The sequence below is a fragment of the Magallana gigas genome, chromosome 9, assembly GCF_963853765.1.
Source record: "Magallana gigas chromosome 9, xbMagGiga1.1, whole genome shotgun sequence".
Taxonomy (NCBI): Eukaryota; Metazoa; Mollusca; class Bivalvia; order Ostreida; family Ostreidae; genus Magallana; species Magallana gigas.
In genome coordinates this window covers 4,165,111-4,183,725 of record NC_088861.1, presented here as the reverse complement: position 1 = coordinate 4,183,725, position 18,615 = coordinate 4,165,111, and the positions used below count along the sequence as shown (strand labels likewise).

Here is an 18,615-nt window from a genome sequence, read left to right as displayed (position 1 = left end):
GATCGTTATGTCAAAGTGCGGCACAGTCAATAATATATTCAATATATAAGTCATAGTTTATAGGAATCATCATAAGACAAACTTCATTACATTAATATAAAATTTGATAGTCAAAATGCGTCAAATACAATTAATATTAAATTATATACAATAACCCATTTGATAGTGGGGTAATGTAAGGGATATATAGATAAAAAGATAGATAGAGAGAGAGAGAGAGAGAGAAAGAGAGAGAGAGAGAGAGAGGGAGATAGATAGATAGATAGATAGATAGATAGATAGATAGATAGATAGATAGATAGATAGATAGATAGATAGATAGATAGATAGATAGATAGATAGATAGATAGATAGATAATTTTGTCAAGACTCGCTTGTGTACTAAAAACAATAGCTTGGAATAAGCCGACAACGAGGGTGAAAGGAGCAAAAGATGGAAAGATACATGTAGATAAATTGATCAATGAATTATAAGAGGACATTATAAAGTAATCTTTGATTTTGGTTGAGTCATATACCAGTTCCCACGCTCCACGCTATACTTATACATACTTATAAACACATACTTTATATCAAATTGTTATTTATAAAGTACTTATTTCCTTTCGAAGGAGTTCTGTCTGAGAACCTCTAAAAACTTTAACTCTCATTGTGTAAATCCGGATGAAAAAGCATTGTATTGTAATAGATGATTAAAATGATGCAGTTTTAACATTGGTATGTCAAAAAAACCTAATACATATATGATATAAAACATATCTCATCAATTTGTATAGCTGAATTGTGGGACGGACTAAGTTCAGCAGAAAAGCCATGAACATAAAACGTATTAATCATACTAATATGGTTTCATTTGTATCCTTGTACATGTACCTGCATGATAACAACGTATGTAAGTGATTCGGTTACATCAAACAAGGTTGCAAAATTGAGTCTATGGTCCCATAAGTAAAAATACTTTACAAGTTTTTGAAGACAGAAAGAGTTTTTGATTCATGGATCGGAATTGAGTGTTGCCAACGAAAACAATGCATTAGATTTGGTTTGTTCTGCACAATTAATTCGCAAATGGGTATATCCCTCTAATTATTTTTAGAATCGGTAGGACAACAAAGTAGTGCCTTTAAGCAAAATAGTCCCTATACTTGCAGAGTGTATATACATTTATTGGGACATTTTAAATCAGAATGCTTGACACATGTCAGAAAATAGGATTTGCAATTTCAAAAACAAGTTTCAAAATTGATTTATCATTTGAAGAAAAGAATTGAAATTGTTTGATGTACACTCTTTCCAAAACTGAGAAATTCCCAACTTTTACATTCATTTTTAGAGTTTTTCAATACAGACGCATTTTGCCGGAAAACGAATCTGACTTCACACCACGAAATTTTAACAGGGAAGAGACAATTTGATGAGCTTTCATTCAAGAGGTCCCTCGTTGCTGAACGAAAATTAGGGCCGGAGCTATGAACCATCACGTTAAAATTACCGCCTATGGACAATGCATTAGTGGACTATGCCCAAATGCATGACTTTTTGGTCAATGTTGATCATTTAAAACCACTTTTCTCTAAGAGGGCTGAGTTTTGTGGCATGTTTAAGCTACTGTGGAATCATATTTAATCGTGAGGTTGAATGTTCGCGGGTAGCTAAAATTTTCTTGGTTCGTGAATTTTGTTGATACATGTAGTGAAATCAGGATAATTTTAATTAATATTAAACGTATGTGTATAGGTGTATAGGTTACTGCGGATGTGATTGGTTGACAAGTGTTACCTACAAAGGCCACAAACATTGGTAGAATACTAACAGTTATGTTTTCACAGTATGTTGATCTCTGTTGGAGCGTTAATTACTTAATCTGTAAATCATGAGTTCTTATCCCGCTAGGGCTTCTAGAATATTTACCATTTAAAAAATCATTTAAACTTTTTTTTTGCAATTGGATATATATTATTAAAATTTAAACTTCTTAACTGGTGAATACATTTTGATTATGACGAATTTTGTGCCCACGTCTATGTAAAGATATGTCCTATACCACCTTAACAATATGTGTTAAAATCATTGCTGGTGAAAGCTTCCACAGCTTTCATTTTTTCCGAGATCAAAACACACAAGTGAAAAGCTGTCAATGGACAGCAAACCGGGTTTTGTTTTATGTGAACTGCATCCATAATCCATGTCAACCTTGAATTGATAAACACTACCTACCGTATCCAGTGAAATGGAGTACCCATATGTAATATGTTACCAAAAAAAGTTAAAAAGCTACTTTTTTTCATAAATTATCAGAAATAAAAATCCTAGCAATATGCACACCACTGATATATGTACAACTGATCCGCAAAAGAACAACTTTTTATCTTAAAAATGTAAGAGGAGTTATCCGTACAATAAGGGTACCCTATATGCAAAATTTTGCCAAAAAATGACTAAGTTCAAAAGCTGATATTTTTTCATGAATAATCAGAAATCAAAATCCTAGCAATATGCAAACCACTAAAATATGTTCAATTTATCTGCAATTGAACAACTTTTTAACTTGAAAACTGTAGGAGGAGTTATCCGTACAATGAGGGTACCTTATATGCAATATTTTGGCCAAAAATGACTAAGTTCAAAAGCTGGTATTTTTTTCATAGATAATCAGAAATCAAAAACCTAGCAATATGCACACTTCTGATATATGTACAATTGATTTGCAAAAGAACAACCTCCTATCTTAAAACTGTGAGAGGAGTTATGTTTACAATAAGGGTACACTATATGAAATATTTTCCCAAAAAATGACTAAGTTCAAAAGCTGGTATTTTTTTCATAAATGATCAGAATTTTCTGTATTTTAAATACCGGATTTTTTCCGTTGGAAAACCCGGTTGAAAATCTATTATAAACGACAATTTCTGCATGTAATATTTTTGTTGGTATTTATATGATACACAATGAGTAGATCTATGTGCATATTACCAAGAAATTTCAATTTCTTAACTTTTCTGGGAATTTTGGCACTTTTAAAATTTGAATTTCTGGTGCATGGTCAAGTGGTGTAAATTCATTGAACACAGATGCAGAATTCTTAAGATTTCTATGCAGTAACAGTATACTCTCAAAGGAAAAACACACGGTCGATGCAAAAATACTCACGCTTTTTACGAGTAAAAAATAGTGAAATCTCATTTGCCGCATTAGAGGACTGATGTTGTTGGCCTCAATGGTCCGTTTTTTAAAGTGCATTTGCACGGCATTGCATTTTCTACGCGATTTTATTCCTCAGAAGTGGGATATCTGATTTAGAATATCATTTGCGGAAGGGTTTTGTTACATTTACTAAAAACAGGGAAATTTTTTGTTTAGCATAATCATTCCTCTGCAGGGGATCTGTGCCAAAACTGTTGTACTGTAATTTAAATAAACGGTATGTCATTAATTTGAAGTAAGGGCTATGGTGTAAATTTAAGTAAATTGATCTGGGATAAATTAACATTGTCACATCATAAAGCATTTAGATTTACAATAAAAAAAGTTCGTGTTACATTTTTGAAGAGCAGAAGATGTTCATTTCTCTATCAATGAGCGTTTAACGAAGAAAAGAACTAATTGTGTAATTCACAATGAGCCTTGTACGACCCTATTGTTTGACTGTTATATTATTGCATACATAAAACACGACTATGTTCATATTATGGTTGATTTGACTTTCTCAAACGTAAGTTTAAGAAATTACAATATTGAACACTGTTTAAAAGTGCACTAGGATATAAACTCGGTTAGAACGTGATCAAATCGTCTGAAACATTTTTTAGTCTCCGCCGGATTTAATTACATGATAAACCAACATTATATTTTGAGCAATTAGTATTAATTCTGGATGTTTCCTATACGTAAAAAAAGCAGTTCAAATAACGAAGATATAAGCATATCTTAGTAGCCGTATGATTATGCATTTATTAGGACAAAACTAAAATATCATTTACAAATTATGCCTGACTGCGTCCATGCTGATTGTTTTAACTATAATATGTTTGAACTCCTCCTTATACTTTTCTCTTTTAATAAAAAAACAAAGCCGACATTTCAGACACAATTTGCTTCTGACATCAATGTCAGATTTTTACTTCCTGTGTCTTCTCCGGAAGCACTTATATTTCAACACTACATACATCGGGGTTACACCGGAAGCTCCTCTTTGGTATAATAGTGTATCTTATGTTTGAAAATTCAAATGGCTTTTCTTTATCATACCAATATACAAAATTATTGGCGTTTTCATCCATATTAATTTTATATAAAATGAATGATAAAAAAAGTCGTGGGTGTTAATTGTAAATATCGATTAAAGGCAAAAATGGATGATTAGTTTTCGATTATTAATTGTTAATTGAGACACTTATCATCATATCATTTAAAGATGTCTTAAAAAGAAGGGCTTGTTGGTAAAAGTTGTACATAATCACGTTATAATATGCTTAATTAAATGAATAAAGTTTCACGCTAATATATGTACATGTATGTTGCCTGTAAAGCGCTGACAGCAATCTAAACGTATTTTTAAGTATTTTATTGCACGTTACACTTAACTATACATTCATATATTAAGACGGCATTATATTTTACCTTAAAACAATAATATCGTTTCAATGATTAAGATGATATTAATCTTTTATATTAATTTTTAATAAATTCATTTAAATAATGTTGATTGGATGATGCAAAAAGTTCTTGCGGGGCATGCCTAAAAACTTGAATTTCATGCAATTTATGCATTTATAAACTAAATTGTAAACATAAATTGTATATTTCGTACTAAACAAAATGCATTGATTTTCTTATTTGAATGTTTCAAAGTACTTTTTCCTGTGTTAGTCAATAGTTTTTTTTAAATTTCCGCAAAACATTGTCCCAAAAAAGTTGATTCTATGAAACATTCTGTATGTTTGTATTTGTGCTGAAATGGGAATTATCTAAATCCAGAAACCTAGCCTCTGCACCTCATCACTTCCGTTTGAAGATGCTAACGTGTATCTGGTTTAAAAATAAAATCCCACTGGGGTTTAACGCACACCAATTGTCTTTGTATGTTTCTATTTGTATGGGAAAATTAAACAAATCCTATTTCTCTACGTATTAACACTAAAACTTTTGATACAAGGTATCTACATTAAAGAATACACTAATTATTTTTTTCCTAAAGCATTATCAGGTATGTTTTATTTTATTTTGCCATACAGGCATACATGGCTTAAATGAAATAGTGATATCGATGTTAATCGGAAAACGTTAAAGCATATATAGTTTCACTTCTAGTAGCGTCCACAGGTTAGGTAAGTTGCATCAATCTATGCATTTTTATACCAATTTACAAAGTTTGAAAAGAGTTGACTTCAAAGCTCTAGATGTAAAATGGTTTTCATAAACTGTTAAAAACAAGTGAAGAATAATAGGGTTTTTGTATTTTAAACTTTTTAATGTCTTAAACTTATGTCCATTGAATTTCATAAAAATATGGTTTTTCATATTATGTCACTAAACTGATAAAGATACATGTAGAGCCTATATGGAAGTTGAAAACATTGTTAGGATGGTAAGCATACTGATGCACGTGAAGCAAGAGAAACAATTTTTATCTGCGACAATTAGGACGCAGAAAAGAATTATAATGAATTACATCGCGGAAAACTACAATTTGAATTATCGAGAGAAAACGTACTTTAACACAGCTTTGACTTCCTTCTTCTTCTTCTTCTTCTTCTTCTTCTTCTTCTTCTTCTTCTTCTTCTTCTTCTTCTTCTCGGATTGGCGGGAAATAGTATGATTCTTTAATTCTATGTCTGCCGTATGCCTAGCACTGAAAACCAATATGTTATTCCTTACCTCGCTTTGGCAGATCTCTTAGCATGTACTTGTGGAAGCATTTATGCAATCATTAATAACTTTTACTGCCTGATGTTCCAATGGGTTTTTTTTATGTAAAGGCCTGTATTTTTTTAAAGATGTAGTACATTTAATGTGTCTACTGCCATGCTCCTTGTGATTGCCGCCAACAGATACCTTTAAGTTTTTCGACCAAATAGATACCAATTAATGGAACGCAACAGGAAATTTGTGCTTCTCTTTGTTTTAGCTATCTCGATTATCACTACGCTACCATTGTTCTACTTTATGGGACGGCTAGAAGGTTCTGTTGAACACAACGGGATAGAAATTAACGTCACTTCTTGTAGAGTAATAAAAGATCGGTTTGGTACATATGCAAATCTATATTTCTTTTTGAACGTGTCGCTAATTTTACTTGTCATGATTTTCACAGTGGCACTATACATTCATATAGGCATCACAATTTATAATCGGTTCAATAGTATTCGGAATTCTAAACGAACGACAAAGGACTTGCGATGACAACTACGAAATTGTCCGAAGATGTTGGTGGTGTAGATACTCCAAACTACACAGAGACACTGCAAAACGTCCTGGGTGCATCAATCTGCAGAAAGAAGAATATCTATAGACGCCGTGTGCGTCACAATTTTACGTCAATGTTTATTTAACATCATATTCTACCTTCCGACATTTGTGCTGCTTATAGTTTCGGGCAGGAATCCCACTAGGTTTTGGTCCACGTTAGCCGATTTTTCACGACATTCTTGTCATTCTTAAAAGAGCGATTATTGTACATTAAATTGTTAACCCTTTTGTGTATGCTTATTTTGATCTTCATTTACGGTCACTATTTAAAAAATCTTTAGGTATGTCTCAGTGACTTTCATTCAAAACAAAAGTAATAAATGCCGTAATATGGAATATATGGAAATTCAAAATTTTAAATGGTAAATATATCGTATATTTTTTTTTTACATATTTTGATTTATATTTTTCTTTGTACTTTACTTAAAAGTTTTTTTTTTTCTGAGCCGCCTCTGCTGCAACTAAGCTAAAAAAGAAGTTCATTCGTGATTCTAGAAAACATAACTGTTGTAATTAGGATAATACTACACTGTCGGCAAACAAACACTTGAATACAACCAACGAATGACAGTACTTGCTGTTGTGTATTTCCCATCAGGACACTTATACCCAACCCGGCGTGTTATGTACAGCTACAATGTTGAATATTATATTGTCATGACATGTACAGCAGCGGAATTTGCAGAATATCTAAATTTTTATAAGTCATTAAATTAAAAAATGGTAAAGAACTAGCTATATTGGATTTTGAAAACATGTTGAAAAAATTATATAGTAGCAACTGGGTGTTATTTAACATGTGTAGAACAGCTTGAATGCAAGTATACAATAAATGTTGTTTTTCTTCATTAGTTTTAAGTTTTACAATAATAAATACGCCACTTCTCATGTAATATGTCACCTGATTCACAGATGACATTGTTCGTTTTTTATTTGGTATTATCTTCTTTCCTGGTATCTTGAGTTTGAGTTATTTGCGTACATCTATAACGGAACAAAAACAAAAGAATGACCAAAATATATACATGGTTTTCTTTACAATTAAAACTGAATTTTATATCATTTGAGCTGTGCACTTTCATTCAAATCTTTTGTGGAAAAAAAATTAAATTTAAATTTTTTTCTAGTTTTGGGAAAAAATATATCGTGGGTAAAAGTGGAATGAAGCCTTTGTTTTATTGTGCAACATTTAGCTACAAACATCATTTTACTTCCCCTGATAACACAAAGCAGGATGGGAAAAGTCATTTTTTCATGTACATCTATCACTTTGATAAAGTTTTGCTAAATATTGATTTCTAATAGAGATAAACTGTGAGACGAATTTATCGAGTTTTTGTTAAAATGAGAAAAAAGGTGTTAACCACTTATCGTCCCTTTTTGAGCCTATCATTCATATCAACTGATACATCAGAAGAACATAAGTGACCCTATTGTGTTAAATAAAAATGATGTCGGGGTTGTCATTATTTTCAAATACATCTTTTCACAAGAGAGATCTGATCAAAATCAAAGATGATTTCCTTGGGGATTAAAGAATTGTGTCTTCAAATGATAATCTTGATATATGCGGAGTATATTACATCTGCACTGCTCCACTCTGCACTGTTTAGAGACAGAAATCGCGCAGAATGTTCCGACATGCAAGTTCTCCACAACATTCGTACTAGTCAGACACACTGGTCTCCATATAAAGAAAACACTTCCATATAAAAAGTCTACTGTTTTATTTTTTTATAGAAAAAATATGTTAAATCTTAAACTAAAATTTATTGATGAAGGTACATCACCAGTCATGTTTTAACTTAAGGTGACTTCTGTTAAGGGTTGTGGATTTCCTTCAAAAAATCTTAACATTGCGAAAATGAAGCGTGAAAGGATCATAACTTTTGAAATAAGTTATTATTTTGTTGTTATTATTATAAAGTCATTAAAGGCAGATCGTTGTGTCAAAGTGCAACACAGTCAATATTTTTTTTATATAAAGAATTCAGATTTGAAGTCTTCACAAGACAAATTCATTACATTAGTATAAAAATTTGATAATCAAAATGCGTTAAATCAAATTAATATTAAATTACAATAGTAATAGTGGACAAATGTAAGGGATAAATAGATAAAAAGATAAATTCAGAGATATATAGATAAACAGATAGATAGATAGATAGATAGATAGATAGATAGATAGATAGATAGATAGATAGATAGATAGATAGATAGATAGATAGATAGATACTATATAAAGGGTTATTTTCGCTCTTTTTATTTGCGCCAATTTACACTTGTAAATGGTTTCTTAAATTCGCCCAGACTCGCTTTCGTACTAAAGAAATATCAACGCTAACAACGCGGGTAAAAGGGCGAAAATAAAACGGGGGCGAACATTTTTCTGTATACAGTAGATACATGTAGATAGATTGATCAATGAATTATAAGAACACTATATTAAGTAACCCTTGGTTGATTAATATATCAGTTCTCACGCTCCACGCTATACCTATATATACTCAGAAAACTTTAACTTACATTCTTTAAATTTGGATGAGAGTGCATTGTATTGTATATTGATGAATTAAAATTATTTAATTTAAACACTATTGGTATGTCGAGAAAACCAAATACAGTTAAACTTGTTTAGTACGAACACGGAAATAGCAAATTCTCGGATATAGCGAAGTATTTTTGAGTCCCCGGTCAAATTCTTAACAATTCTTTGCAAAATTTCACGGTTATAACGAATTCAGATATAACGAATTTACGGATATAGCAAACTGATTTTGAGTCCCATAGAGGTAAATAATAACGAATTCTAACAATTCTATAACGAATTTCTTTACAGATAAAAAAGTTTTCACTACTATTTAGCATGATAGTTTAAATTAATTTATTTTTATATAAATTTTTCAACTCACAATCCGATTATTTAAACTATCAAAGTAATGTAATTCATATTTTAAGCCTCAATCAGCAAAAGTTATAGTCTGGTGAAAGAAAATATGTATGAAGTATATTCGCTATAGTTATTATTACGAATTCGTTATACGGATATAAAGAATTACGGATATAACGAAGTAAATTCATTGGTCCCCAGGACCGAGTTTTACTGTTGGTCCCCAGGACCGAGTTTTACTGTACATATATCATATAAAACGTGCCTCATCAATTTGTATAGCTGAATTGTGGAACGGAATAAGTTCAGCAGAAGGGACAAGAACATGAAATGTATTAATTATACTAATGGGCTTTCATTTGTATCCTTGTACCTTCATGATAATAACGTATATAAGTGATTTGGTAACAATTGTACAAGGTTGAGTCTATGGTCCCATAAGTAAAAAATCTTATAAGCCTTTTAAAAGACGGAATGGATTTTTGATTCATGGATCGAAATTGAGTCTTGCCAACGAAAACGATGCCTTAGATTTGTTCTTTCTGTCACGATTAAGTTAGCGAATTCATAATTCTTTGGTCAATATATGATCATTTAAAACCAATTTTTTCTTAGAGGGCTGGAATTTAGTGGCATTTTAGGCTACTGTGGAATCATATTTAATCGTATGGTTGAATGTTCGTGGGTAGCTAAAATTTTCCTGGTTTGTGGGGACATAATTTCGTTGACAGTGTAATCTGGATAATTTTAGTAAATATTGAATACATGATTGTATATAGGTTCGTGGGGGATGTGAATTCGTTAGTAAGGGTTACATATGCCCACGAAAGCCACAAACATTAGTCCCCCACGAACAATGATGTGTCTACAGTAAATTGATCTCCGTTGAAGCATTTACTATTTATCTGTTAATCATGAATTTTTATATCACAATATTTACCTTTCCAAAAAATTCTTAGGACAATTATTTGCAATTGGTTATATATATTGTAAAATTTTAAAATTCTTTACTGGTGAAAGTATTTTGATTATGATTACATGTCCACACGGGAGTGTTAAGGAAGCATACTGGCAATTTCCCGTCTTATTTTAACAGTTTTATTCAAAACCGTGAGATTAAATAACTGGTTTGAATCAGAACAAACTAGTATTATCCTTTGATATAGATGTCAATGAAATAAAATGGGGTAGTGCATCACAGCCTCGTCGGTACATCATCACTTGCAAGCTATAAATAACTTACGTATATTACTTAACATAAAACGACACTACCCCGCGGTTTCCATCGATCAACAATCATATCAAATGAAGGCAAAATATCCCAGTTTATCAAAACCGCTGCTAGAATCCCATATTCTCCGTAATTAAAAAATTATTCATCCGGTTTTCAGAAAACGTTCCCAACTTTTATTCAGTTTACGCTGAAAACGGTATGTTACATCAAAACATCAAAACATCAAAACAACAAATGAGACAGGATCAAGCAGCATTTTTCAATTCAAGCATTGATTAAACTATCGAAACAGGTAAAATTTAAAGTTAAACATACGGGGTAATGTTGTTCTAGTCGGATTTTTATATCGTAAACAACGAGAGAGCTAAGCCCGGTCGAGAAATAAAAGCAAATTTACATACGTTTTATTTTATTCAATTATCAAAAGTTCTTTATTAGAATTCTAAGATTCCTTATATTTTGAATCTGTTTACAATGCTTTCAGATCAAATTAACACCACATTCACATTAAGTCATTGCGTCATCAATGTGTAAATCTACGTAATACAATGTAAGTTGTGCTAAAATTTGTCTCCAGTTTTTTTTATTTGTTTTTGGTCTACTTTTCGTTGCTAAAATATTTGAATATATACATAACTAAGATTTGTTATTTCTCTAAATTACATGTAACTCAGATTCCATATGCTGCCTTAATACACCCACGTACGTTTATATCGACAAATATCCCATACTGCCTTAACAATCTGTGTTAAAACTATTGCTTGTAAAAGCTTCCATAGCTTTTATTGTCTTTCTGGGATCAAAATATTAAATCGAAAATAAGTAACAATTTCTGCTTATAATATTTAGTTTCTGTTGCATGGTCAAGTGGTGTAAACTCATTGAACACAGACTCAGAATACTCTAAATGGAAAAGTCCACGGTCAATGCAAGAATACCCATAATTTCTACGAGTTTAAAATAGTCATATCGCGTAGTCTTATCGCGTTTGCCGCATTGGAAGACTGATGTACATGTAGTAGGCCATGATGGTCCGTTCTGTAAAGTACATTTGTAAGACATTGCATTTCCTACTTTGTTACTTTTACTAAAAAGAGGAATATTTTCCGTTTAGCGTAATTATTCATGTATATGGGAATTATGCCCAACCATTTGCATTGTAATTTAAACTTAACGGTAAGTAATTAATTTGAAGTCAGGGGTAAATTTAAGTAAAGTAAAGTAAATCAACATTGTCACATCATGAAGCATTTAGAACTAACTCGGTTATTCAGCCAATCAAATGCCCCCTATTCTCGCTAAGAATACAGTCTTTGTGGTGAAGATTTTTTTTATTGAATACTGAAGAGATTTGATTGGTGGACACTTTGAAAGGGGGCTTTTCGAAAATTCTTTATATATATACCCCCTCCCACACACACATTAAAAAAAAGCTGCCCGTGAAAGATACTCAAATCACAGTTAATTTGTACAAAATTCAAACATAAAATTCTTTTTCTTTTTAAATTGCACAAATTTTTTGTCACCTTCAACTGTTCCGTGACATGATAGAACTCCGCTCTTTTTTTTTTACAAACACAGTTGTTGTCATGAATATCAGATACCAGCCAGCAATGTTTTAAAACTGTTTGGGCATTGTTTTCGACGCATTGATATTTACTGAGGGGAGAAACAGCATTTGCAAGTCGTTGATTTCCTTGTACAGATTTAGAGTGTTATTTGAATAAATTTAACACCTTAACCCAATCTCAATATCACATTTAATCAAAACCAATGTCCTTTAAATCAAATGCATTTTAACATGATTCGGTTGGAAGCCCGCGTTAAATAAACGCGGGTTCGATATTCAGGTGGGCTCCACACATGTCAATTAAGGCACGGCAATATTTGGACATAATAAGAAGCGGTGTATTTTCCCTCAAATCTTCGATTTCATTGGCTTGGGTTCTGTTCTAAGACAGTAAGATCATATGAAATATAACACGAAATATTTTTATTGTAAATCTTGGTAATAGTAAGATCATATGAAGATCACATGAAGAGAAATCTTCGTCATGAAGAACGGGCTACGATTTCCTTCGCTCCGCTCTGCCCATTCTTCATGACGAAGATTTCTCTTCATATGATCTTACTATTACAAAGATTTACAATTAAAATCATTTTGTGTTATATTTTTGAAGAGCAGAAGATGTTTATTTTTCTATTCATGAGCGTTTAACGGACCTAAGATCTTATTGTTTAATTCACAATGAGCATTTTACCAGCGTATTGTTTGACTGTATTATTTCAGATTTAAAACACGATTATGTTCATAATTCTGGTTGATTTTACTTTTTCAAGATAAGCTACATCAAACTATGCATTTCAATACCACTTTACTTAGTTTAAAAATATTTAACTAACAATGGATGTATTGTGGTTTTTAACATCTTATAGGAAGATGAGAAGAATAATAGAGCTTTCTATACTTTAAAACTTATTTTAATGTCTTAAACGTCTTCCTGCTGGTTTTCATAGAAAGATGGCTGTACATATTATTCATTAAGCTGGTAAATATATTGCCTTAAAGAAAGTTCAAAACTATATTAATATGTTGAGCATACTGGTTCACATGTAGCGAAATCAACTTTTTTTCTGCAACAGTCAGAACACCGAAAAAATTATAATGAATTACACCGCAGAAAACTACAATTTGAATTTTCGAGAGAAAATGTACTTTAACACAGCTTTGACGTCCTTCCTTCTTCTTGGATTGGCGGGAAATAGTGTGATTCTTTTCTTCTATGCCTGCCGTATGCCTAGGACTGAAAACCGACATTTTATCCCTTATCTCGCTTTCGTAGATCTCTTGTACTTTTGGAAGCATTTTTGCAATTATAAATAACTTTTACAGCGTGACCTTTCATTGGGATTTTTTATGTAAAGGCCTGTATTTTTTTACCTGGTGTACTTTTACTGCTTCTGCTGCCATGCTTTTAGTGATTGCCGTCAACAGATACCTAAAAATTTGCAGACCAAATGGGCATCAATTGATCGGACGAAAAAGGAACAATGCACTTCTCATTGTTTTTGCTGTCTCGACTATAACCTCACTACCAGTGCTCTATTTTATGGGACGTCTTGAAGGTTCTGTTGAACACAACAGCGTGGAAATTAACGTGACCATTTGTGGAGTAATAAAAGATCGGTTAGGAACAGGTTCAAAACTTTTTTTCTTTTTGGAGTTATCGTTAATTTTACTTCTAATGATATCTACGGCAGCATTATACATTCCAATAGGCATCACAATCTATAATCGGTTTCATAGCATTCGGAATTCTAAACGAATAAGGAACTTACTTGGTATTACATCTTCAGAAGAGTCCGAAGATGATGGTGTAGAAACGTCAAGTAAAACGAAAGCAAAGAGTACTCCAGATTACACAGAAGCACGGCAAAACGTCGTGGATTCATCAATCAGCAGAGGAAAGAATTTTCATAGAAGGCGTGTACGTCACAATTTTACAACAATGTTTGTGACGATTGTTATATTCTACCTCATGTCCTACCTTCCAACATTTGTATTGATTATAGTTCCGAGGAAGAATCCCTTTAGGTTCTGGTTTTCGTTAGACGATTTTTCACTAAATATTCTTGTCATTCTAAAAAGAGCGTTTATTGTCAATCATGTAGTAAACCCCTTCGTCTTTGGGTATTTTGATCTTCATTTCCGGTCCCTGTTTAAAAAATCTCTAGGTATTTGTCAGTGACTTCAATTCAAACGAAAGAGAGTAAAGAATATCTTATAGAACAAATGGAAATTCAAAATCTTTAATGGTAAACAAATCTTTTTTTTGTCATATTTTATTCCATATTTGTCTTTGTATATTACACTGTCTACGAGGACGTTCCTAAATATAAACACCTAATGACAGTGCAATATATGATGTTGTGTACTTTCCACCGGGACACCTTAAAGCCAACATGGTGTGTTATGTACACCTACAATGTTAAATACGTATTTTGTCTAAACACGTAATCCAGCGGGATTTGCCGAATTCGTAAAATTTTATAAAATAAAAATTGTAAAGAAGTAGCTAACTTGGATTTGAGAAATCTTATATAAGTAGTAACTGGGTATTATTTAACATCCTTAGAACATTTGAATGCAAGTAAATATATTCAATGAATGTTGTTTCTGTTTTTCTTCATTATTTATAAATTCTACACAATAATGGATACACAGATTATTGTGTGACTGGTTACGTTATTAACAGCTGACGTTGAAAGTTGTGTATATGGTTTATCTCTCCTTCCCTGCTATCTCCATTTTGAGTTATCTGCGTACATCTAAAACAAAACAAAAAAGCCATGAAAGTGACTAAAAAATATACGTGGATTTTTCTAACAATTGAACCCTCATTTTATTTCAGTTGAACTGCGCACATTCATCCAAATCTTATGTAGAAAAAAAAGTTGTAATTTTAAACTTTTTTCTAGTATTGTGAGAAAATAGAGTTTACAAGTGGGGGAAAGTAGAGTGATGCTTTTGTTTTGTTGTGTAACATTTCGCTGTAAAAAATCCTTTCACTTCCCGATAACGCAAAGCAGGATAGGAAAACTTCCTTTTATATACTAGCGGAAAAAAAAGAAAATGTGCATTATTAGTATTTTTTTTCTTTAGCTATTGTTTGCATTTATAAAATTTAAACAATCGATAATGGTATTGTTTTTGACAATATCGGATGGTAACCGTCCGGTTGCACGGACTTTTACCATAGTTAGTGTGCACCTTGTTTATTGAAGAATTTGAACGCACGAGTTTCACGGCCCAATACTCTTAAGAATAAGAACTGTAAAGGATTTGTTTAAACTTTTTTGGGTAAGGAAATCACTTTAGTTTCAACAAAATTTACCCCTATGACATGCCACGACTCAACGAAAACCAACGTAATCGTGCTGTTGGGATGCTGCAAGTTGTAATGGCACAACACACTGTAGCAAGATAACACACTTTGGAGTTCATCGGAACACCATCCAGTCGTAATGGAGACGTTTTCAACAATCTGGCAACACCCTGGATCGACCGCGCTTTGAGCAACCTCGTGTGACCTCACGTCAACAGGACAACCACATTAGACTTGTGCATCTGAGAAATCGTTTCCACACAGAAAGTTTGACTGCCCGTAGCATTCCAGTGCTTCGACCAATTAGTCCAAGAACTGTGCGTAATCGTCTGCGCGAGCAAAACATCAGACCAAGACGTCCAGCGGTGCACCCAGTACTGCTTCAACGTCATCGTATCGCCAGACTAGCGTGGTGCACACGACATCTGCGACTCAGAATACAGGATCTGGCCAATATTCTGTTCACTGATGAATCCAGATTTCATTTGGATAGCAGTGACGGCCGTTGTAGGATGTATCGTCGCGTTGGGGAGCGTTACCAGGACGCTTGTGTTGTGCAACGTCGATATTTGGTGGAGGTACATGTAGCTTTATGGTGTGGGGTGGAATATCAGCACGTGAAAGGACCCCTCTACAAATTGTCAATGGAAATCTCACCGGCGTACGCTCTCGAGATGAAATTATTCAGCCTCATGTGAGAACCTTCAAACAGAGACATCAGAATCACATCACTCTGTAGCAAGACAACGCAAGACCACACGTTGCAAGTGTGGTCAGGGACTTGTTTGTTCAACAGAATGTCGATGTCGTGCCTTGGCCAGCTGTTCACCCCGATTAGTCGCCGATCGAACACCTCTGGGATGAAATGGAAAGACGTTTACGCCGTTTTCCAAATCAGCCAGTTACATTGGATAATTTAGGCCAGACTTTAACCACATCTGGAACAACATCCCTCAAGCATTTCTGAACACTTTAGTGGCATCAATGATGCTTCGCTGTCAAGCATGCGTGAACGCAAATGGTGGTTACACGCGTTATTAATTTTGTTAATTCAATTACAAATAACAGTGACTTTCGAGTGTGCTAAAATTGACGTTATTTGACGTTGACATTAATGTGTTATGAGATGTTGTTACGAATACATGTATTTACAGTATTACAAAAAAGAAAATTTGTTCATTGTAATTTTTAAATGTTTTTTTTCATATGTTAAATAATGCACAGTTTCTTTTTTCCACTATAAGGACATCTATCACTTAGATAAAGTTTTGCTAAATATTGATATCAGATGGAGATATACTGTCCTTTTGAGCCTGTCATTCATATCAACTGATGCATAGAAAGGGTACAAACGGCCCTATTATGTTTAATAACAATGACGTCTGGGTTGTCATTGTTTTCAATTAAATCTTTTCACAGGAGAGATCTGATCGATATGCTTTCTTTGGGGATTAAAAAATCGTGTCTTGAAATGATGCATAATAAACCACTACAAATCATCAGACTTTTCTTTTCTGTTATATTGGACTCGCGTCGACCTATTCAATTTAAATTTTAGATAATGAGCACTGATTTTTATACTTCTTTACTATGCTTTCATACCTGATATTAAACTCTCAGGTTTCGCCGATTTACCCACCTTGATATATGCGGAGTTTATTACATCTGCACCGTTCCAGTGGGTAGAGACAGAAATAGCGGAGAATGTTGCGACGTGCAAGCTCTCCACAACATCCGTACTAGTCAGGCACACTGGTCTCCATATAAAGAAAACACTACCAAGAGAAAAGTCTATTGTGTTATTTTTTTTATAGAAAAAATATTTTTAATCTTAAACTACAATTTATAGATTAAGGTACATCACTCGTCACGTTTAAACTGTCGATAATTTATTTTTAAAAAGAATTCAGTTTTGAAGTCTTAACAAGACAAACTGCATTATATTAATATAAAAATTTGATAATCAAAATGCGTTAAATCAAATTGATATTAAATTATAATAACCCATTTGAAAGTGGAAAAATGTAGGATAGATAGATAAAAAGATAGATAAATAGATAGATAGATAAACAAACAAATAAATAGATAAAAAGATAGATAGAGACAGAGATAGATTGAGAGAGAGAGAGAGAGAGAGAGAGAGAGAGATAAGCGATCGACCGATCGATCGATTAATAGATAGTACATGTACATGGAAAGATAGATACATGTAGAAAGATACTGTATACTACGAAAGCCGAGAAGGATCATTCGAGATTCGAGATTCAAAATACGAGATTCGAAATACGAGATTCGAGATTCGAAATTCGAGATTCAATATCTTAATTAACCAATCAAATCATGGATCTGAAACCTGTATCCTAGCAACATCAAACTGTTCTAAATAAAGATCATTTGTACATGCTCTTTCCTACAAATAAATGTCTTAATAGCTCTTATATAGTGGTTATAAAATAGTTAAATTAACATTGATGAATTAACCCCACACCGTATAAACAATTAAATTAGAAATAACACTGTTGGCTTTGCGAATCTAAGTGGTTTTGTTTGCCCTGTATGTATTTCCCCCCGAACAATTCTAACCCGAAGTGTATTCGCCCCAACTGTGTAAAAATCGGCTCGCAAAGAAAGATCTGTTTAATCTAAATGTTTTAGCTATGAAACGAAACTCAATGAAATAATCGACATGTCAAAATATAGGTTATGATAAAGTTTTAAACCATAGAAGATATAATGATTTACAACCTCAAAGACAAAAATCCAGATAAGAATATTGTATTGTAGGGTATGGCAATGCCATTGTCGATATGAGAGAGAGAGAGAGAGATAGACAGACAGACACAGAGAGAGTTTTGTAGTGTCAAATTCAGTTTTGATTTAGAATTTGAAATTGATTTGTAACAAGCATATATACAATAATTAAGCCTCTAAAAGGAGAAAAGAGAGGAGGTAGCTTGGGTAGGGCAGACCAACTAGCAAGCTTTAATTTTAACGGTGTTAGCGCACCTGTGATTTACATCGACTCTCTCTCTCTCTCTCTCTCTCTCTCTCTCTCTCTCTCTCTCTCTCTCTCTCATCACCTAGCATTTCCTTTTCCGTGAGGGGGTTTGGGGTATTTGTGATGTCTTACATTAGCT

General features: G+C 32.9%; 1 protein-coding gene across 4 annotated transcripts in view; it reads left to right on the top strand.

The window, feature by feature from the left end:
* Positions 1-18,615, top strand: part of LOC117691263 (myosin-11) — a 120,163-nt gene that overhangs the window by 64,389 nt on the left and 37,159 nt on the right. The gene's annotated exons all lie outside the window — the stretch shown is intronic.